Consider the following 22,999-nt stretch of genomic DNA (forward strand, 5'->3'; position numbering starts at 1 on the left):
GAAAGATTACAGTGTGAGACGTCAGAGTCGTGGCAAAAACTTCCGGCCTCGGCCACTGGAGGTCACTTTTTCTTCAGATATGACATCTATTTCAGTTCCTTTATAATTAATATGTAAGCTGACGTATTACAACAAGCGGTAGCGGTAGCGAGCCGTAAATGTAACCAGACCGTTAACTCTATAAATAGAACAGGAGCAAGCATGGGAGCATTAATGTTGAACGCTGACTTATTTGTACAAGCGTTATTACTCGTGGATTAACGTTAACGAGGGTTCACAGAATTTAGATTAAGTTGTTGTGTGGGTGGCGGATTGGCTATGTGCAAGCATAGGGCCATGGGGGTGCAGTAAAAGATTGCTGCGTGAGCTGTGGCAGAAATAATATAAAAATCACAGAAAAAAAACACATCTAAGAAAAGTGGAAATGTTGTTAAGGGGGCTTAATTTTTGTATAACGCATCGTGCTAATATTGATACCCGAGCAAACGAAAGATTCCAAAATTGAACCACGAGCGTACGTAGCGTAGCGAGTGGTTCGAAAAGTGGATTTGTGACTGTTGCGAGGGCTGCTACCTAGGCACGAGGGTTAAATGAACTATGCTACCGAATACTAACTGGTAAATATTACAAATCAAATGTATTTAAATGTATGATACTAAATATTTATCATTAAAATCATAATTTAAAAATCAATACCAAAAAAACAACTTAAAATTTGTATTTCATTACTTTGCTACCCTTGCGGATAAAATATAACTTTCTTATTAGTTATTGGCGAATAAAAAGAGCCTTTGTGAGCTGGTGTGGTTAACATCAAATTCCTCAACTGTGCAATATTTAAGTTATCAAACACCTTACACCATAAAATGCTGTTTATGCATGCATGCTTTACATACAAACCGAACATGCCATGTTTGTTTACTTTACTTTTTACTGCACTACTTAATCTTTTACTACCAAACTTCCTTTCTTAGCAATAACGTCATCTTACTTTGCATTCTGTTAAAAAATCTACTTTATATCTATCTTTATAAGATTCTATTTCGAAAAATCTAAAATTGTATGTATTGATATGTGAAATTAGCCTTTAAAATGGTAGTTTTAAAGCGTACATTTGATATTGCGGTGTGGCCTGTGATCTATTTTGGTGGTTGGTAAAAACATGTGTTTTTGTGATGCAAGACATTAGGTTTTGTCGTATAAGGAAGAGTCTGTGTTTTGAAGGTTTTTTATGGCGCGCAGAAGGAAAGCAAGCAATTAAATCAATAGTACATCACAGACAGACGGGGCAATATTTTCAGTACCATAACTAAGAAAGTAATGTAGGTACAATTTACAGAAAACTTAACTACATAGGTACTTAATTTTTAAATATAATTTATACTCAGGAGGAACCCAGAAATTGTAACCCCACATTTCTGAATCTTGAAACATATAAATAGTCTGTATATTTAGGTATTTAAATAAAAGTAAACAAAATCTACCCTCATATGGCTCTTTAAGCCAGTTGAAGGTAGATGAAAACATTACATGATCAAATAAATAATGTAGGTTAAAGTCAGGTCGTTCAGTGACAGATCCAGGTGGTTTTATGTTGGGTTGGTTAACCAATAAATGTTATAACTACCCGAAAATGTACAAATTATTTGTTTACTTTTAAATACCTAAAGATACAGAGTATAATAAATAAGTCTTACTCAATTTTTCATCACTAAAGTCACCATAGATCAATGTCAAATTCGCTTGTATTAAGTTATTTCTGCATACAGCTAATTTAACACAAAACAGAACCCTCCCCTTTGTTCTGGGAAGCTAAACAGGATGTCGTAGCGCCGGGCGTTTAGTGTGGTCCCGGGAAGGGGTGGGGGGAGGGGATGGATCGCTTTTGGGCTGCGCGCGCGCCGCATGCGGGCGCTAGGGGTGACGCCTCTAATATATTCTATTATACTTTTAGGCGAGTAGATCAGTGCCCCAAACGCGTTAGTTCCGCGTAGCATTATTACCGGTCGCATTTTTCCCCACTAGCGTTAGTTCCGCGTAGCATTATTCCCGGTCGCATTTTTCGGCACTAGCGTTAGTTCCGCGTAGCATTATCCCGGTCGCATTTCTAGACGGAGCCCCGCTTCGCGGGGCTCCTATTTCTGGGTGGTTTGCCCTTCGGACATCTGAAGCTACCTAACGAACCTAACCTACCTACACTTTTTTCCCCAAAGTGTAATGTTTTCATGGACGTCACACTAAATTAATAGGTTAGGTAGGTTAGGTTCGTTCGGTAGCTTCAGATGCCCGAAGGGCAAACCGCCCAGAAATAGGAGCCCCGCGAAGCGGGGCTCCGTCTAGCTAAGTTGTGAACTAAATATGAACGAAAACAAACTCTAGTGGGGAAAATGCGACCGGGAATAATGCTACGCGGAACTAACGCGTTTGGGGCACTGATCTAGCTACTCTTTTAGGCCAACGTAACATTTTAAAACACGTAAGTACCTACTACATGAATTAAATTTAGTTCCGTGTAGCTGTTTACGAGTAGCTACAGATGTAGTGCATAATTCTTTTCCATCGTATTTTCACGGAAATGTACGAACGTGTCTTGCTGTTTCAGTCAGTCTCGGTACAAACAGTACTGAAGTAGCATGACAAATACGAACGTTGCCGAGAAAATACGATAGAAAACAATTAGCTGTTAAAAGTGGCGAATTTATGTTATAAATTGGCGTCTGCCCGTGACCTCTAAGTTATATCGATATCGTTATGAATACTCTATTAAAATTTTATTATATTTAATGTTCTAAACTAACGTGTTGTTTGTATCTCCTAAATGCAATCAGTTAAAAATTTACACATTAGTTTCGATGTTTTAGAGTCAGACCAAGAAAAGTCTGCAACGATTTTGATAGTACACGCAGTGCAAGTGTTATTTATACGTCATAATTTTATAGAAGTTTATGACGTTTACAATATTTAACACTTTGCACTGCGTGTGCTATTAAAATCGTTGCAACCTTGTCTTGGTCTAACTCTACGCTTCGAACATCAAAACACACTGCGAGGTTTCAACTTCACAGTTTTCGGTTCGGCAAGTTTTTTTTTGTGGACATAGGATTATATAAGTGGCAACCCTGAGCCAGTGTCACATTACACAACCGCGTTATGAAGTGCAGATGGCCTGTACATTTACTCTGTTCACCACAATACAAATATTTACAGTTTCTTATTATAACCGTAAACTATAGCCCAGTGCTACAACTGTTCAGATTTCAAAATCTCGTTACGATTTGGTTAAGACGCATATTCGCTGAAAGCGTTATTTCGTGGCCGCCGGATTAAATGTGGCAGCCCTGGGTCAGTGTCACATTACGCAACCACGTTATGAAGTATGATGGCACTAAAATTTACAGATATTTACTCTGTGCATCACAGCATAGGTAATTCGCACGTGTATTTAACACACTCTTTCCGGTCTTGTTTTAATTTGAAATATTTGAAAATTAAATAGTAATGAAAAATGCGAAAAAATAACTTTTCCTCACCGGTCATATTTCTCCTTCAAATGCAAGCAGCAAATTCAATTTCAATTCAATTTCAATTTCTTTATTATTCAATTTAGGCATTAACATAATGCACCTATGAAGGTCAAAATAGTACATTTGTTCAGAATTAAATTTAACTTAAACAATCACAACAAACATCAAATACATAATTACAAACACATTGCATAATTGATATACATAGCACCAAATAAAATAAAATCAGTTTCAATTATTTAACCGTTTTTTGCTTTATGTCAATTTTTTCCATATATCCCGATCAATGATATAGTCCTTAACTCTATAATACGCTCTAGCAATAAGTGCTCGTTTTACAACGGTTTTAAATTTTGCATCCGTTAGCTTACAAATTTCTAAAGGAATTTTGTTGTAGAAGTATCTCTGTTTAAGCTTCTGAGACCATTTCTAAACAAGTCATTGTACGGGCCGCAATATCTTAACTGCAACCGCACTGTGCGGTACATTTAGATGCACAAATGCACATGCCTTATATGCACCCTTTATCTTGCACACACGTGTTCGTGTTTAGATAATTTGAGTGACGCAACTGCAAAACAGAAAACGTTTACGTTTTTTAGATTGTTGAGATAGTTGGTAGAGTCTGTTGGTACTGGTCCCCATACAATCCAAGACTCTTCTCTTTCGGCACAGAGTCTGTTGTCTTTCAGTATTTTGGTAACACTTGAGTTTATTGCTAAGTTTTTTGTCTTATGTCAATCGACTCAACGTTATGGGGTGTTATGGGTATGGGTGTGTGTAGTTCAATATTTTGCCTGTTTTGGGTTATTTTGCCCGCTTTAAATAGTAAAGAGACACTAAAATGCGTAAGAGCATGTTTTAGTCGTGTTTTTCGGGTTATTTTCCTCGTGTTGGTGCGGTGAAATTTTTGTGTTTCACTCGGTAGCAAAGTTTGTTTAACTGTCGCGCCTTGAAACCCTCGCAACGCTCAAGATTCCAGTTTTAGAACCATTTTTCGTCGTGGTTAATTTTTGCTTGCTCGGGTGAAGCAGGAGGGATTAAACATAATTGTTTTTTTGCCCCCCCTGTAAAACAAATAACTAATTCGATGTGCTGTCACTGCTAGAACTTACAAGAAACTCGTCATAAAGTATAAAGTGTCTCTTCAAAGTCGCTTAATAATAATCAGTTTCATGAATAAATAAAAGGCGTGAATTTGCCAGTCTGTGACTTCATTCTATTTGACAGCTGACAGTGACAGAGGAAGGGCGTTCCGCTCGTTCCAGGCCGGATTGACAGCAGGAAGAGTGGATTGACAGATTTGAGTGTCACTAAATGACAATTGATATCAGTTATGTAAGTTTGGAGAAAAGTTACGCAGTATTATATGAACTGAGGTTACGCTTAGAGTCTGTGCAGAAAGAGAAGAGTCGTGGAATGTTTGGGAACCTATACAAACTACGACTCTTCTCTTTCCGCACAGAGTCTAAAAATAATAGAGTCGCTTAACTTCAAACTTGGGTAAATCCATCTGTCAGATTATGCGATTTTGGTATTAAGAAAAGGTAAATAGGGTAGATATTTGCTGAGAGGGTCTAATGGATTTACCCGAGTTTGAAGTTAAGCGACACAATTGAAGTGTGCAAAGGGGAATAAAGTTGTAACAAATGGAAACTGTGTAGTTTTGCGTTGTCTCGTGACAAGTGGTAGACAGACAGATATATTATGTAGTTTACCTGTAATTGGTATTGTTATCTAGTTTGTAATGCTTTGTCAAATCGAAGGGCGGCTACATTCGCGATTGTTAAGAATGGTGTTAATGACTATTGACCATTTTATAAGTATAGTAGAAACTCGACAATTCGACCCTCGAATAATACCAACTTAACATAAAAATAAAATAATGGAAAACACAAAAAACAGAACGCAATGTGACATAAATAAATGTAAATTAACATTTTCTATTATAAGTTATTTACGCAGAAAAAAACTACTAGCAGGAACGACGCGCCGCGACTCCTGCTCTCTTGAAGAAGAGACTATTTTAAGTCCTAGTCAAAATAATTTCGTTAAATATAAATACTTTAATCAATGAATGCAAATACTTTAAAAACAATGTACCTAAATATGTGTAAATTTAATAAATGGCTATTCTGATTCTGAATATCGATTAACATCTCCGATCCCACGATACGAAGGCCGGGATAACGCTATAGTTCGTTTTTTTAGCATTAGAAATAAGGTAAACAATCTTGATGTGTCCTTTAATTGAAAAACACATTTTAAAAATAAGTTACGGCAAATATGTAACAATTATGAATCTAATACGATCATTTATATTCTTCTGCTTTCATAAGTAAGAGTTACTGATTTTTAAAAAGGGTTTTTCAATTAAAAGACATGTCAAGATCGCTTACCTTCTTACAAGTTCTTTCTAATGCTAAAAAACCGGACAAGTGCGAGTCGGACTCGCGCACGAAGGGTTCCGTACCATAATGCAAAAACCGGAAAAAAAAACGTTCACCCATCCAAGTACTGACCCCGCCCGACGTTGCTTAACTTCGGTCAAAAATCACATTTGTTGTATGGGAGCCCCACTTAAATCTTTATTATATTCTGTTTTTAGGGTTCCGTACCCAAAGGGTAAAACGGGACCCTATTACTAAGACTTCGCTGTCCGTCCGTCCGTCCGTCCGTCCGTCCGTCCGTCCGTCCGTCCGTCCGTCCGTCTGTCACCAGGCTGTATCTCACGAACCGTGATAGCTAGACAGTTGAAATTTTCACAGATGATGTATTTCTGTTGCCGCTATAACAACAAATACTAAAAACAGAATAAAATAAAGATTTAAATGGGGCTCCCATACAACAAACGTGATTTTTGACCAAAGTTAAGCAACGTCGGGAGTGGTCAGTACTTGGATGGGTGACCGTTTTTTTTTTTTGCTTTTTTTTGTTTTTTTTTTTATATGGTACGGAACCCTTCGTGCGCGAGTCCGACTCGCACTTGCCCGATTTTTTTTAGTATTTGATGTTATAGCGGCAACAGAAATACATCATCTGTGAAAATTTCAACTGTCTAGCTATCACGGTTCGTGAGATACAGCCTGGTGACAGACGGACGGACGGACAGCGGAGTCTTAGTAATAGGGTCCCGTTTTACCCTTTGGGTACGGAACCCTAAACAAACGAACTATAGGTATAATAAGAAGATCATCACACGTAAGGAAATTACAAATAAAGTAACCCGTTTGATTTAATCTTGGGTGTATCATGCATTATGGATGAATTTCCTAGAACCTCTATCTATAAGGTCATGACTAATTACATTACGATTAAGGGTCTCAACGTCAGCTACTGACGTATTCGCACTCATTGGCATTCAAATAGCTATACGAAAGACAATAGTTGAATTAATTATGCAGAAATCTATATTTGACTGGGGTTGGGAGACAGTAAATCCATGTCAAATATGGTGTAAGAAAAACAAATAAAATATTTGGTCGTATCCTAGGACCCACCAGGTGAGCGCTGGCGAGCGCTGGTGGCCTAGCAGTATATGTGAGGGGGCAGATGGAGGGCCTCACAGGGATGAAGGTAAATCAAAGTCAGGTACCAGGGACGACGTAGGATGTTTATTAATTAAACAAAAAGGCACCTGTAACAATACAGGTTACGTGTTAACAGATAGGTATGTATAAAAACACTTTCGTAATTCAGAAGAAAATTAAATAACTTACAATATGTGCCTTGGTGATGATGTAGATATATATCTGGAAGGTGTGCAGGGCCACAAAACGAGCACTATACTGAACTGCACGCAGTGGCGCAGCTAGGGGGGGGCGGCGGGGGCGGCCCGCCCCGGGTGTCACCCATTTGGGGGGTGACACCCGACCGTGAACATCATCAGTAGTGCCATCTATAAAAAATCGTAAAACTGTGGCAGATTGCACAACCGCCATTAAGGAAATAATATACAACATGCCCGCATGAGGAACCCGAGAGATTTTGACAGAATATTCCTGATCATATTTAAAGACTAAAATGTCCTATAAACTGTTTTGGAATTCGCCTACTTTCATAGTCCAGTACCACCAGCATAGCAATGTACAAATTGCAGAACATTCCCAAAAAGCGGAAACGTTCTCGAGAATGTTCTCAGAACATTCCTGCAACATGGAAATTATTGTTCCGCCATCTTGGATTTTTTTCAAAAAAATTTTTTTGTCATAGGAATCTAGAGGCCTCTATCTCCCGCCATGCCAAATCTCAGCGCGCTCGAACCAACTTGAAAAAATAAAATAAAAAGTCGGCCATTTTTTTTTTTTTAATGCAGTTTGTTTTGTCTCGGGGCCCTCTATGACATTTGGTCGAGCACCCCCCACCTATCATGCACCGTTTAAAAGTTGCCATACAAAATAAAAGTGGCCAGTTTTCCCGCAATTGTAGCATTTTTCCAAAAAAAAAAGTTTTTCATAGGTATTTAGGGAACTCCGAGATTCCGTGACCAAAATTTCAGCGCGCTAGGACAAACTTGAAAAAATAAAAAAAAAGTCGGCCATATTGAAAAAAACATGGCGGCGTCAAAAACTGCCAGGGTCCCTCTATGACATTTGGTCGAGCACCCCCCACCTAGGTCTGACCGTTTGGCCGGGCCGTCATACATTTTTCTGACCGGAAGCGGTAGACCAAAAGTCGGAATTTTCTGGGGGTAAGGATATTACACCTAAACTGTCGTGAATATTCATGGTATAAACTTCGATAAATAAATAAATTCTCGTTCTCGAGAACATTCTCAAAAGTTACCAAGAAATTCTCATGTGGAAAGTTTCGCAACTTTGGAAAGTTTTTTTTAATTATGTGATTATTTCTGTAATTGACATACTTAATTATTTTTGGGTGACAGTTTTATAAATTATAGCATTTACATTTTATGTACAAAAAATCGAAAAACGAGAAATTATCATGTGGAAAGTTTCGCAACTTTGGAAAGTTTTTTTTTTAATTATGTGATTATTTCTGTAATTGACAAAAAAAGTTAAAATTATTTTTGGGTGACAGTTTTACAAATTTACATACATTTACATTTTATGTACAAAAAATCGAAAAACAATTTAGTTTTGGCGAAATTGACGTAAATTCTTTTAGTATATTTTCCTTATTTTGGCCTCAGAAATGCATGGTTAAAATCTCTCGGGGTTCCTGGTATGTAACAATAATATGTTGGCGCCTCGTAGGTTTTTTTATTCAGAAAGTTTTTTTTTTATTATGTGATTATTTCTGTAATTGAGAAGCTATGTCACTGTTTCTAATTGGGTGACTCTGGAATATTTAAAATTCATAGTGAAATGGGATTTTACAGAATCTCTTTCAAATCGCGCACTTGGCAAAAAAAGTTTTTTTTTAACGTAAATTATTTGTATATCTTTCACGGGACAATGATGACTCGGACCTTTGGGAGGCATGCGCGGAGCCCAAGCCAACATGTAGATGCCCTTACCCAAGTAGCATGGAAGTGTCGGCAACATCAATATAGCAGCCAATTAAGAACTTAGAGTGATTTAAGGGACGTATAAGAGTATCAGAAAAGATTTAAGCTGTATAAAAGGTACTTTACAGACATTATACAGCTCAAGCTGTATAAAATCATTATAAAGGATTCTGCGGAAGCATGGGGTGCTTTATCAGAATATAAAAAATCTACTATAAAACTAAAAGTGTTGTGAGAGACTACAAGCTAATTCTATCGTAAAAGCTGTATACAGGCTGTATTGTAGTAACACTTGGCACTTTTAGCTGTACAAAAGTATCTGTCAACTCCGTTTTAAAACATTAAGTGTTGTGAAACACTACAAGCTAATTTTAAGGTAAAAGCTGTATACAGGCTGTATTGTAGTATCACTTGGCACTTGTAGCTGTACAAATGTATCTGTCAACCCCGTTTTAAAGCTATTTCTTATGGCGTAATCTTACTCTCCTATAAGAATAGTAGTTGTATAACTTCTGTCTGTAAGGGTATTATAAAACCAAATGAATAAATGGCAGCTATAGTACAGCTTTTTTCTGTATTACTGATAGAGTCGCTTATAACAATCTTTTGGCGTAATTTTACACTCATATAAGAATAGTAGTGTAATGATTTCTGAAAATAAGTGTATTATAAAACTAAAGGAATATATGACAGTTACAGTACAGGTTTTTTATTTGTTATACGGATCTCTAAAGAGAATTATATATAACTTATGTACGGAGAACCGAAATACAGCCAAACGAATACAAATATTCTATTATAAAGCTGTTTTAATTACAAAAGCTGTAAAAGACACTCCATTTATTACACAGCACAGCTACTAAGATTATAATGCTCTCCAACTATCCTGTAGGCTGTTTAATAATTGTCGCCATTTTACAATAAAAAAAAACGTATTTGTAAATATAATTAAAGAAATACTTGCAAATATTTAGCAGACTAACGCCGTGTTATGATTACCAGCTAAAATAAATTGTTTAGCCTTAGAATTAATATTTATAAATATTTTTGTTACTCTAACCTTAAAAACAAACAGTAACTTTACCGATTTTTGATATTTTCCTTATGGTTTCTCTTTATTATTTTGCAGGCGCGTAAATATTTTGCCAGAAAAGATACACAGGTTCACAATAAATAATAATCCGCACTTACCAATAATGTAATATTCCATTCAAGTCCTGTATAATATTTAGTTTTACTTTTACCATCCACTGTAACACTTTATTGTCGCCATTACTATATTACGAATGAACAAGATTAAGACATTTTAGTTTCTTAAATGATTATTATTCTCTTGTAATTCTTTCTTATAACTCATTTAAAACTTATATTCTTATAATAATAAATAAATAAAAATAAAAATAAAAATAAAAAAGCCTTTTATTCAAGTCCAATTTCGTTACATTTCATTCAATTACATAGTCAGCATTTATTTTAGGTAAGTATAATGTCATTTTGAATTAGTTATTGTTAAGTCATTTTTTACATATTACAAATATACAAAGTATTATATGTGGTGGACAAGAACCCCTCATCGGGTGAAGGCCTCCTCCAAGGACTTCCATCTATCCCTGTTTGTAGCTATATATTTCCAGTTTATACCAGCTGTTTTATTTATGTCATCAGTCCAACGGCTGTTTGGTTTCCCGGAGCGTCGTTTGCCTGCAGGTCCTTTCCAGGTGGTAGCTTTCAAGGTCCAGCGCGAGTCTGACAGCCTGGCAACATGTCCAGCCCATCTCCATTTTTGTGTTTTGGCGTGTTCGAGAGCGTCTATTAGTTTTGTTACAGCTCTTATATTTATATGTGGTATTTTTTGAACTCTTTTTATGTTTAGCAAGCTTCTCTCCATTGCTCGTTGGCATGTAGTTATTTTTGATTTAATTTTTGCAGTGAACAGCCAGGTTTGACTTGCATAAGTCAGTGAAGGTAAAATACATATATCCATAACTTTTTTCTTGATTTTAATATTCATATTACTTTTCAGGATTTCCTTTAGGCTCCAGTATTTATTCCAAGCTATTTTTACTCGTCGGTCTACTTCCTCTTCGTTTCGTTGACTACTAAATGATATCTGCTTACCCAGGTAAATATAGCTGTCTACATACTCTAGTAGCGTCCCATCGACGGTTATGTCCTTTTGAGTGCTATTGGTCATAAGTTTTGTTTTTAGAAAGTTCATTCTCAGGCCGACTTTTGCGCTAGATTCATGTAGAGTATGTATCATGTATTCTATCTGGGAGCAATGTTCTGACATTAATATGATATCGTCCGCGAAACGCAGATGGTTCAGATATTTACCATTGATGTATAATCCTATATTGTTCCAGTTGAGACTTTTGATTACTGATTCAAGTACCGCTAAGAATAATTTTGGAGACAGCGGGTCGCCCTGCCTGACGCCTCTGTCAATTGGTATGTCTGGTCCTAGTCTGTCTAGTTGAACTCTACTGGTGCAATTTTCATAAATGTGTCTTATTATTCTTATGTATGTAGGATGTACATTGCACTGGTTCAGAGCGTCCCATATAGAGGAATGTGATATAGTGTCGAACGCTTTAGCGTAATCAATGAATGCTGTATACAACGGTCTTCGGTATTCTTGATATTTTTCTATTACCTGCTCCAGTGTGTGGATATGGTCCATGGTTGAGTATCCGCTCCTAAATCCAGCTTGTTCGCATGGTTGGCACATGTCAATTGCTTCGCTTATTCGGGATAGTATGATTGAAGAAAATAATTTGTATGTGCATGACAGTAGACTGATGGGCCTGTAGTTTCCTATGTCCATTGGGTTTCCTTTTTTATACAAAAGTATTATATTTGACTGCGTCCATTGTTTGGGTGCTGTTCCTGTTTTTAGAATGAGATTAAATAAATGTGCCAAGGGTGTCACTAATAAGGAAGCAGCAGTTTTTAATATTTCATTTGTAATGTTATCCGGCCCAGGACTCTTTCCAGTTTTTAAGTTTTTAATATGTCTCATTATAACTATTTCATCTATTGCTGGGACTTCACTTGTGCTTGGAAGGTCTGTTTTTGGTGGTTCTTGCTCTTGACTACTGTATAACTTCCTGTAATACGTTGTAGCAGTTTCAAGTATCTGATTTCGAGATAGTGCAGTATTGTTGTCTGAAATTTGCAACTTGGGGATCCAGTTTTTATGTGTTCTGAGTTCTTTGTAGGCTTTTTTCACGCTTCCGTCAGCGTAGATATGGTTTTCAATTTTGGACTCTCTGTGCTTTTTATAGTCTTCTTTTATACTTTTGCTTACTTTTTTGTAAAGGTCACTCAACTTTGATTTAATTTCTTTTGTTTTGGGTCTTATATTTTGGAGTTCCGTTCTCTTTGTTATTAGTTGCTTTGTGGTGTCAGATAATATGCTTTTCTGTGTGTTGTGGTTATTCTTTTGTGAATGCTTCAAACTTGTCTGGATGCAATTGATTAGCCTGTCATGATATAATTGTGTTAATTCGTCTGGCGCCAAAGTCATAAGTGGTTGTCTTTCTTCTTCGAGGCGTTTCAAGAAATCATCTTTTTCAATATCTGTCTGCAAGCTTTTTGTGGTCTTATTTCTGAAGTTGATTCGGCTTTTTTTCGGCTGTTTGAGTAACCATGTTGCTCGCACTAGTCTATGGTCTGACGAAAATTCAATTTTGTTAATAATTTCAATATTGGTTATACTTTGTTTTTGGTTTGTGAGAATAAAGTCAACCTCGTTTTTCGTCCTTCCATTTGGTGCGATCCATGTCCATTTTCGATTAGATTTTTTCATGAAATATGTGTTCATGATGGCTAGGTTTTTCTCAAGGCAGTAATTTATCAATAGTTCACCTCGCTGGTTTCGCGAGCCGTAACCATGTTTACCTGTGATCCTATGCTCTTCTGGTTTCGGCTGTCCGACCTTAGCATTGAAATCGCCCATTATTATGACGTTTTTATCTGCCTGTTGGTATGCTCTTTCAACTATTTCATAGAAAATCTTCACTTGTTCATCTGTGGCTTTTTCAGTTGGGGCATATACCTGTATAATAGAAAGATGGAAATTGTTAATTGTTATTTTTAATAAGGCAACCCTCTCTGAAAATCCTTGAAAGCTCACTATGTTGCGTTTCAAACTTTTTTTAATTATGAATCCTACTCCATGTAGTCCTTGTGTCTGGCCTGTGTAGCATAGAATAAAATCGTTGTGTTCTTCAATTTCTGTTCCTAGTCGCCTGACTTCAGAGAGGCCAATAATGTCATAATTTATTAATTTTAGAGCTTCAGAAAGTTCTAGTAGCCTCTCATAAGATCTAAGAGTCCTAACATTGTATGTTCCTATATGCAGTACATTCTCTTTATTTCTGGTTGCTTGCTTAGAATACGGTTCGGAGGTATTACCTTGAAGAAGGGATGTGCTCGCTCTTGTTGATTGAGTGGGTGTCCTTGGAGGGTGGTGGTCTAGCTCTCCCTCGGTGACCAGCCGTGGTGGGAGGCGGAGAGGGGTTCTTGTCACGCGTTTTTTGGTTCACTATTATGTTGATGTTGATTTTGATTTTGATTCACTGGTGTTTGTGGTTTTTGCACTGATGTAGTATTTGTTACATTGGCTGAAGTTCCAGTGGTTCCAATAGGTGCCGTCATATAGTCTGTAATTACGTATTTATTTTTCTTTGGCGCTTGTGGATTCTTATATCGTACTTATAAGAGATTATCTGTAGTGTTAAGGTTTCCTGTTACACCGAAATATAGCTGTAATGCAGCTATTATGCAGCTTATGTATTGCTTATACAGCTACTCTACAGCTCTAATAACGCCAAAGGCTGTATAATTTGGGCCCTTTTTTTACTTATAAGGGCTGTATAAGCGCTTATACAGCCTTTGTACAGCCTAACTGTACAGCTTATAGTATACAAATAAACTTTAATACAGCTTATATACAGCTTGCAATGCTACTTGGGTATGACACTTATGAAATGTGGGTTACACCGAGCGGATGCTGTCCTTGCCCGTGTCATAGAAGGCGCGCAGAGGCAACACCCGCCAGGGTGTGGACTATTGAGAGTTCATGGAATCTAAAATGAAAGCAATGGAGTAAATTGTGAGCTATGGAATATTAAACGTAATTTTATAATTGTAAAATATTAAACATATTTTACAATTTTGAGTGAATTTTGGGGTGACACCCACACTTTCCGCCCCGGGTGCCACCCATGCTAGCTACGCCACTGACTGCACGCACTTATGAATTATTACGTTTACGTTTCATTAATAAAAATCACACTTAAACGGTCGTGTTTAGGAACTTGGGAAGTACAGTCTGTTAGATTAAAATGATGTTTATCGATCGGAGTGTGTGATCGAACTGAAAATAAAAATCATTGAATGGAATTTGGAATAGGATTTGAATTTGAAAAGGGAATTTAGAATTTGTATGGTGTCAGAAATAGTATGAAGGTTGATAGTGTAACGTTTCGTTACACGCACCGTTACACTACCGGGGTCGCCCTGGAAGGGAAAATCCTGGGGCTTATGGCCAAAGGATTTTTCCGTAATGTAAAATAATGTAATGAATATGGGTATGAGTGATAAATTTAGAAGGTGGGGATGTTATATACAATGTTTATCATACAAGAGAGACGATTTAAACATGCATACCAAAGGTCATTCATACATCATCTTATAAAATTTTGGTTATTAATGTTTAACCAAAATAAGTTTCAATAGAGTACTCCTTTAAGTAGAGGACGTACTCATTAAATCGCTCTCCATTGGTATTAAGGCTTATTAATCGTATATCATAGTTTCGGACACGTACTCTCGGAGTATCCTGCTGTCGAATGTTCGTTGATTCAAATGTTGCTGGATCGAATGTTCGCTGGGTCGAAATACTTGTGGCCGAATTATGCATAATCGAAAAATCGTAATCTAGAATTGTATGGGTTCGATTTGTTGTGTATCGAATGTTGCTGGATCGAATGTTCGCTGGGTATGGCATAGTAAATTTAAAATGATTGAGTAATCAAGAGTTTTATTTTATCATCCTTTTTTACTTCTAATGATTTTTAGTGTCATGTTCAGATTAAAAAACAAAGCTATATTTATACTAATATTAAAGAGAAAACATTTGTATTTTAGGATTTTTATTTTTATAACGAATGAACTCCAAAATGACTGGACCGATTTAAAAAAAAGGTTTTTACCTTAGGGTTTAACCGAAAAAAATTACCCCCTCTTCACATGTTCGGGAGGTACCCTGAAAAAAAAATTTTTTCTACGCTTTTCGACCCAGCGAACATTCGATCCAGCGACAGTCGAATCAACGAACATTCGTACCCGAGATCTTCTACGGGATGACAATCGAAACCTCAGATTCGATTCTACAATTTATTATTTCTACGCTTTTCGACCCAGCGAATATTCGATCCAGCGACAGTCGAATCAACGAACATTCGACAGCAGGATACTCCGAGAGTACGTGTCCGAAACTATGATATACACTCTATTAATCAGTAACCACCCGCTGAATATTAACGAATGTAAATATATCTACAATAATGGGTACAAAGAGTACGATTGTTGAAATTTATTCAACAACATAATGTCGTATGGGATGTAGGATTACTACAAAATATTATTAGATAATTCCTTAATGGAATTAATAAATGTACTGTACGGTACGTATGTACCTAAGTACGTAAACATGAACGTTATGGAAAAGAAAGAAATATATAATTAAGTATTGTTCTAAATCTGGTAGAGTTAGCTTTGAATAACGTTATATGAACGTAATATAACGTTATATAAATAGTATAAATGAACGTATAAATTCGTACTAAGTAGGTATGTACGAAATGTATAATGGGGATGAGATATAATTATAAATGTATAACATTATATACAATAAGTTATAAGTTAGGAGGTTAGGAGAAAAGTAACTAAGTTTGAGCCAAATAAGAATCTAATTAAGGAAAAATAGTATGTTGTTTATTTTAGAATTTTGGGGATAGGTCTCTGATATGCACTCGTCCGAGCATTTTGCCGGACATGTCTTGTAGGACATATACTAAGGGTGATATTTTTTTTACGACAGAACATTTAATAAACTTTGGTGCAAGTTTAGCAGAATAGTGTTTAGGAGAATTACAAATTGCGTAATTTCGTTTCCAGACGATGTCATTTTCGTTGAATTCGAAATGTTGGTGATGTTTATTATACGATGAAGAATTGGTTTGGTGTGCTCTCCAAAGACGGGCTTGTACTTCGGAGAAGACAGGCTGGAGAAGACCAAGATTATCAGCGTATTCGTCTCTGGGCGCGAATATAATATCATCTGTGAGATCAGATTTATCGTATACTGATCCACATGTGACTAATTCGCGACCAAATATAAGGAAGGAAGGAGTATAATTTGTTATTTCATTTACGGAAGTATTAATAGCAAATTGTATCTTATGTAGGCTGGTATCCCAATTCCTGTGGTCATTCTGTATGAATGACGATATTGCTGTGGTAACAACTTTATTATATCTCTCCACGGGATTTGGTTGGGCGCATTTAATTGCGCAATAGTGTATTTTGGGATATGATAGGAGTGGAATAAATCCGTTGTCTCTTGACTAACGACTTGAGGACCATGGTCAAGAATTATGGTCTGTGGTATTCCGTACACCAGGAAAACTAGGTTTTCTAGAATATGAACGATTACTGATGAAGTAGCTCGTTTAATCGCAAAGAGGAGGCAATATTTTGAAAAACAGCAAGTAACGACAAAGATGAATCTTGTGTTTTAGTGTAGTAGGTAAGGGGCCGATCAAATCTATTGAAATGCATTGAAAGGGTCGAGAGCATTGCTTAGGTTTACCCATAAGGCCAAGTTTTAGTTGGGTTTGGTGTTTGCAAGCTAAGCAAGTCTCGCATTTGGCAATAAAATTTGAAATATCTTTGTACATTCCTGGCCAAAAATATTTCAACTTAACTTTATTGTATGTTTTAAATGTTCCGAAATGAGCGCAAGTTGGGGTGGAATGATTTTATGTGATGATGGGTATTCTGTACTCTAGTGGGATAACTTCTTTCCAATTATACTCTGATTGGAGTAACGAAGGGGTTTTTGAGTATCGGTATAATTTATTATCATGTATTATGTAATCTGGAGTGGTGTTGGGGTTAGAACTGCATTTAGCGTAGATATTATTATACCAGTCGTCGTTGGTATTAGAACTGTTGTAGTTAATAACATCTACTGATGGTAAGCGTGATAAGGCGTCAGGGATTAGATGATCTTTACCACGTTTATGTTTAATTTCGAAGTTAAATGTAGATAGACGAATACTCCAGCGGGCTAGACGTCCGGTTGGATTATCTAGGTGGAGAAACCATTGTAATGCGGAATGGTCCGTGTAGATTGTGAACTTTAAGCCGTTGTCAAGATAGCAACGCCAATGTTCTAGGGCCAGTAAGACACTTAAGAGTTATTTTTCTGTGATTGAGTAATTTCTTTGGGGACCAGTGAGGAATTTGCTCATGTAAGCAATGGGTTTCTCAACGCCTTCAAATTGTTGGGTCAGCATGGCACCGATGCCGAAGCTGGATGCGTCACAGTGGACTGCGAAGGGTTTTGAGAAGTCTGGGCAAGCAAGAACAGGGGTAGAGAGCTTCTTTAATGGATTTGAAGGCATTGTCTTCTAATGATGTCCATTTAAATGGTGGTGCTTTTTTTGGAAGTGGAGGTAAGTTTTGTTAGTGGTGCAACCTTTGTGCTGAAATCGGGGATAAAGCGTCTATACCAACTTGCTGTGCCTAGGAACTTTTTAACTTCTCGAGGGGTTGTGGGGGGTGGGATGTTAAGTATTGCCTTAACCTTGTCAGGATCTGTTTGAAAGCCGTGTTCATTAATTATGTAACCAAGATATTTAAGTTCTTTTTTGAAAAATGAACACTTGGGGAAGTTTATAGTAATGTTGGCTTGTAGTAGCCTTTGGTAAACTTTATTAAGTAAGGTGATGTGTTCATCGAAAGTGTTACTTATGATGATAATATCATCTAAGTAGGTAAATACTGAATTATCAAGGTTTTCAGAAGGGAATAACGCATCCATAAAGCGTTGTTGGGTAGTAGTATGCCCCTGGGCATTAGTCAATCCAAAAGGCATTACGCGAAACATGTACATGCCTTTTGAGGGGACGTGGAAACTAGTTTTAGGTCTATCAGAGGGGCGTAGGGGTATTTCCCAAAATGCTTTTGCTATGTCTATCGATGATAGATATTTAGCATTTTTTAAATTATCTAAAATGTCTGAAATGAGTGGGAGTTTGTAGGCATCTTTGCGCGTAATCGAATTTAATTTACGACTGTCGATGCAAAAACGCCACGTTCCATCTTTTTTAAGAGTTATTATGACAGGATTTAGCCATGGGCTTTCACAGGGTTCGATAACATTAAGCTTTAGCATTTCATCAACTTCTTTGCATAAAGCTTTTTGTTTCTCTGGAGAAAGCCTATAGCATCGCTGTTTGATTGGTGGATGGTCAACGGTATCTATGTGATGTTCAATGAGGTGGGTTCTTCCTAAGGGTTTGGTTTCTGTTGAAATATTTTTAAATTTTTCAATAATAGTATCTGAAATTAACTGTTGAGTTTCAGAAAAAGTTGTCATAATTAGTGATGTGTTGGTCACAGGCGGAAATAACTAGGGTATCTATGTGTTTATCAGTATATGACATTATATCAGGTAATATATGGGGAGCTATATTGAATTTTCCCCAGAAATTTGTGCCTAGAATCAAGGGTCGCTTTATAGTAGGGATAACATGAGCGGTAATAATAGCCTGGTAATGAGCGGTAATAGTAGTATGGTTAGAATCTTGTTGAATGTTGGTATAGTTGCTAGAGCTATAAGTAGAGGTAGTATTACAGCTTTCGTACCATTTGCACGATTGGAATAATGTTTCCATAGACGTAACATCTGTAGGAACTAATCTGGAACTGTAATATGGGCTCATGTTTCTACGGAGGATATCTATTTTTTGTTTTTCTGAAAGGGGTTCATGTAATTTGGAAAAGAGGGCTTCCATGGCTGAAAAATACATTATTATTCGTTCATGTTGTTTTTGTTTACGAGAATGTATATTTTGTAGTAAGTTGTGGTCATGGTCATGCAATTCGAAATCTTTTAAGAAGTGGGTTTTACATGTTTTCCAATCTGTAAGGGTTGTTTTCTTTGACCTATACCAATGTAAAGGAGTGCCTGATAAAAAATCGTAAGTATATATATTTGTGTAAGCGTTTGTCGTCAATGTTACGCGCAATTGCAAACTCTTCGATGTTTCGAATAAAATCATAAGGGCAACTATCGCCTTTATAGCTGAATTTTTTAAAATCACTTGGCTTTGCTTCGGAGAGGTTGGTTAATTTTCGAGCAAGTAAGTCTAAATTTGTGGAATCATCTATCAAAGAGGTGGCTGACGCGTAAGTTGACGTTGTTGTTGACGGTTGTGACATGTTAAATTTTGTTTGACATTTTGACAATAATTCGCATATTTTCGAATAGTTGTCAATAATTTCTGGAGATAATTCAGTGGTAATATTGAGACGTTCTATTCTGTTATGTAAATGAAATAAGAAAACCGCTATTCTATCGTGCTTTGCTTGGTTGGTAGTCGCAAGCTGCAGCTGAGAAGAAACTATTGTGAGGCATCTGCTAATTTCGGTGATATCCTGTTCAAGGTCATATGGGCTGGAGAGATTCGAACACGATTCCGCGAACAAATCTGGTGTGAGGAGCTGTCTTAAATCATCAGCCTGCGCGGTGGCTGGGAACTGAACGTTCCTGAGTTTGAGCTCATAGATGAGTTCTGGTTTATTTAATAGTGATGGATTCATTGTTTATTAAAGTGGATACCTATCACGAAGAGAATAATTGATGTTGTTATCAATATAAATAAAATATGTAGTTATTAAATTTTATTTTTTATTGAATCGAAAGGAGAAATAAGAATATAGAAGTTTATTGTGATATTAGGCTTAAGTATATATTTATTTAATCGGGTGAAGGATACGCTATCGGATTAACTCCAACAGTACTGCCGTAATGACTTACGGCAGTCACTGAGTCACTGAAGTGCGAGCCAATCCTGACGGATTGGCTCGCACTTCAGTGACTCCAAGGAGTTTTAAAAACACTTAGGATTGAAACCAATTTGTGAGATTCCAGTGGAAATCTTGGGTTGTGTAATTGTATGAGATATATGTTTTGTGTAATCACTATGTTAAGAGTTTTGTAACGTGGCGCGACAAAATGCGTTGGACGCTGGCATAATAGGGATTAAAAAAATATATATAGATAAATTTGTAAGATGATGATAGATGGGTGATTATGTATTTGGTTATTTAAGGTTGGGTTGGATTTTTAGTTAAACGGTCGAGGGTTAGATAAAAAGTGAAACGATCCCACCCCTCTTTACTATTTCCTAGACGATTACGGCCCAACATTCTAATGAATACCCCTTCAAAATTCAAAGAATTTACTTAACTCTTTATTTAAAACATTTGAAAGTTAAGCTAGAATTTACCATCTATTTACCAAATCTGAATACTTACCATAATTGAAGATCCTATAAGCTTACTAAATCTAACCCTAGCAGGTCCAGAGCTCCATGCATGTGTGGCTTATCTTACAAACTTAATTGACCAGGCTTGTGATCAAGTGATAGGAACCTACATTGTGTTGAATAGTAACTCAGGTACTTTATAGAGAGAGAGGCATATTATTAAAGCAAACAACAAAATAAGTTTTAAAACATTTATTAACTAAAAAATTGATTTTATATTATGTAGGTTGATGAGTTTTGATTTTGGTTTATTTATTTTAGTCCCTAGGAAGTTACCTGCTTATCAATTACCCTAATAGTCTCTACCATGGTTTTCTAACCTGCTGAACTGGTAGAAAAAAACCACGAAAGAAAACTGACCAGTATGCCTAACAACGCGATTTGTTATAAAACGGAACGAAAATCTAAAGCTCAAACTAAAATACAGTGAAACCTGGATAAATGAGACTTCAAGGGACGAGCAGATTTGTCTCACTTTAAGAGGTATTCCACTTACCCAGGCTCTCAGTTAGCCAGGTACAAATAAATTTCTTTCTCATTTACAGAGGGTCTCATTAATAGAGGTGAGAATAGAGGATATATCTCAGTTATAGAGGTGGTTAATAAGGTATTTTGTAATTATCTTTAAATGTTTAGGTAAAGTAATCCTTGTCCCTAATATTTTTTAAGTCTGTTTAAATATTTCTTTGAGTTTATTGTGAATGATTTTCCAAAGGATAGATTTTTTCAATTAAATTTGATACGGACTTCATTGCGTCTTAGAAATTTATTAAATGAAAATTTGTTTATGTTGATGTTTGATGATGTTTGATGTTTAGACACAATTAAGCAAATGTGGAATTTGTGGATAGACTAAGAGTAAGTAAGAATACGGAACTAGATCAATAAAGTCCAAGTTAGAGAGGTCATAGATTGACGTTATCTCAGATACAGAGGTAATTCGTATAAAATTCTAAAAAAACAATTAGGAAAATGTAATCTTATAAATGTAGTCTCAGTAAAAGAGGTAAAATACATTCTCTGTCTCAATTATAGAGGTAAATGTGACTATAAAACCACAACAACTAATCCCAGTTATAGAGGTTCGTTTTATATCACTAACAGAGGTAATTCAGTGGTAAAGTGTCGGGACCGCACCATGAGTCCCAGCTATAGAGGTTTCTCACTTATCCAGGTCCCACTTAACCAGGTTTCACTGTATAAAAATCTCTGATTAAAGTCAAAGCTAATGTACATAGAAATTGCAATGCTATGTGTCCCTACTTAAATTGAATATAAAAAAATCATATAAATTGAGTTTCTTAGACGAGAGGTCTTGTTGGAGCGAAGATTCCATGATAACGCAGACCCTGTAAATTTTCTAAGCAGTAGTAATCTGATAAACAACACCTAAACCTTTGATTTGCATGCTTCCTTTTACAAATTCTACCCATCTAATATAAACCAGAATAAAGCCCATATATAAATACATAACAAATAAATTATATACCGTTCAAGTTTCAATTCTTTCTATATGGTATTGAACACAGAGTGCAGATAAGGTTCTCTTACATCTACAAACTTTCGGAATCGCTCAGCTATCCGATGTCCACCATATCATGAAATCTGAACAGGATTTTGGCATACTTTTTTATACCAGACTTTTTCACTTTAGTCAAGGCTTCATTCTAATTTTATTCGTATTTTATAAGTCACTCAACTTCTCTAGAGCAAAAACATATTATTTTCAATAATTCGGTATCAAATCTCCTTGGAATCAAATTTTCCTTGTTTAATATCAATAGCACATAATTTCATATTGCCATAGTTGAAGCTTTTTTAGTTATGTCACTCTATTTATAAGCAGATCATAGAAAACAATAAAAAATTCGCATTGCCAACAGTAATCTAAAGTAAAAATCAGTATTAAGTTTTTCAAGTTAAGAGAAATCACAACTTTATGAATATATAACTCACCCGGAGACTTGAAAGCTTCTTGAGGCGGAGAGCTTAGGTTTCCTTGCAACCTGCTCTGATGCTCGGCTACCAGCTCCTTGAAGCTCTGCAAGCAGCTCCCGTTGCTCGAAGATGTTCGGAGAATGCCCGCTAGGGCTCAGCTGACGTCCCTAGGACTCCTCTGAACTCCAGAGGATCCGCCGAAGTTCTCCGGAGACTCCACTCCGCTGAAGGTCTTCTGTCTTCGAAGGCTGGCGTCCCGGGCTGCGCAGGGCTCCTCTGGGGCTCCGCTTCGGTCCTTGGGGCTTCTCTGGATCTCTTCTTTCTTATCTTTGGTGGTCTTCTCTGTTCCGCTGCCGTAGACTGAATGAATCTCCTAGGCTTTTGGGCCGTCTATTTATACCCCTAAATTTTGGTATTACTTTGTTTTGTTCGTAACG

General features: G+C 36.6%; 1 protein-coding gene and 1 long non-coding RNA gene across 2 annotated transcripts in view; both read right to left on the reverse strand.

The window, feature by feature from the left end:
* LOC134799868 (GAS2-like protein pickled eggs) overlaps nt 1-22,999 on the reverse strand; it is a 288,568-nt gene that overhangs the window by 174,524 nt on the left and 91,045 nt on the right. The window lies entirely within an intron of this gene.
* LOC134799831 (uncharacterized) lies at nt 10,523-13,629 on the reverse strand. Its single transcript, XR_010145476.1, has 2 exons — nt 13,414-13,629; nt 10,523-13,054 (listed from the first exon to the last, which is right to left on the reverse strand). It is a non-coding gene; the product is annotated as an uncharacterized LOC134799831 (long non-coding RNA).

Source organism: Cydia splendana, chromosome 19, assembly GCF_910591565.1.
Source record: "Cydia splendana chromosome 19, ilCydSple1.2, whole genome shotgun sequence".
Taxonomy (NCBI): domain Eukaryota; kingdom Metazoa; phylum Arthropoda; class Insecta; order Lepidoptera; family Tortricidae; genus Cydia; species Cydia splendana.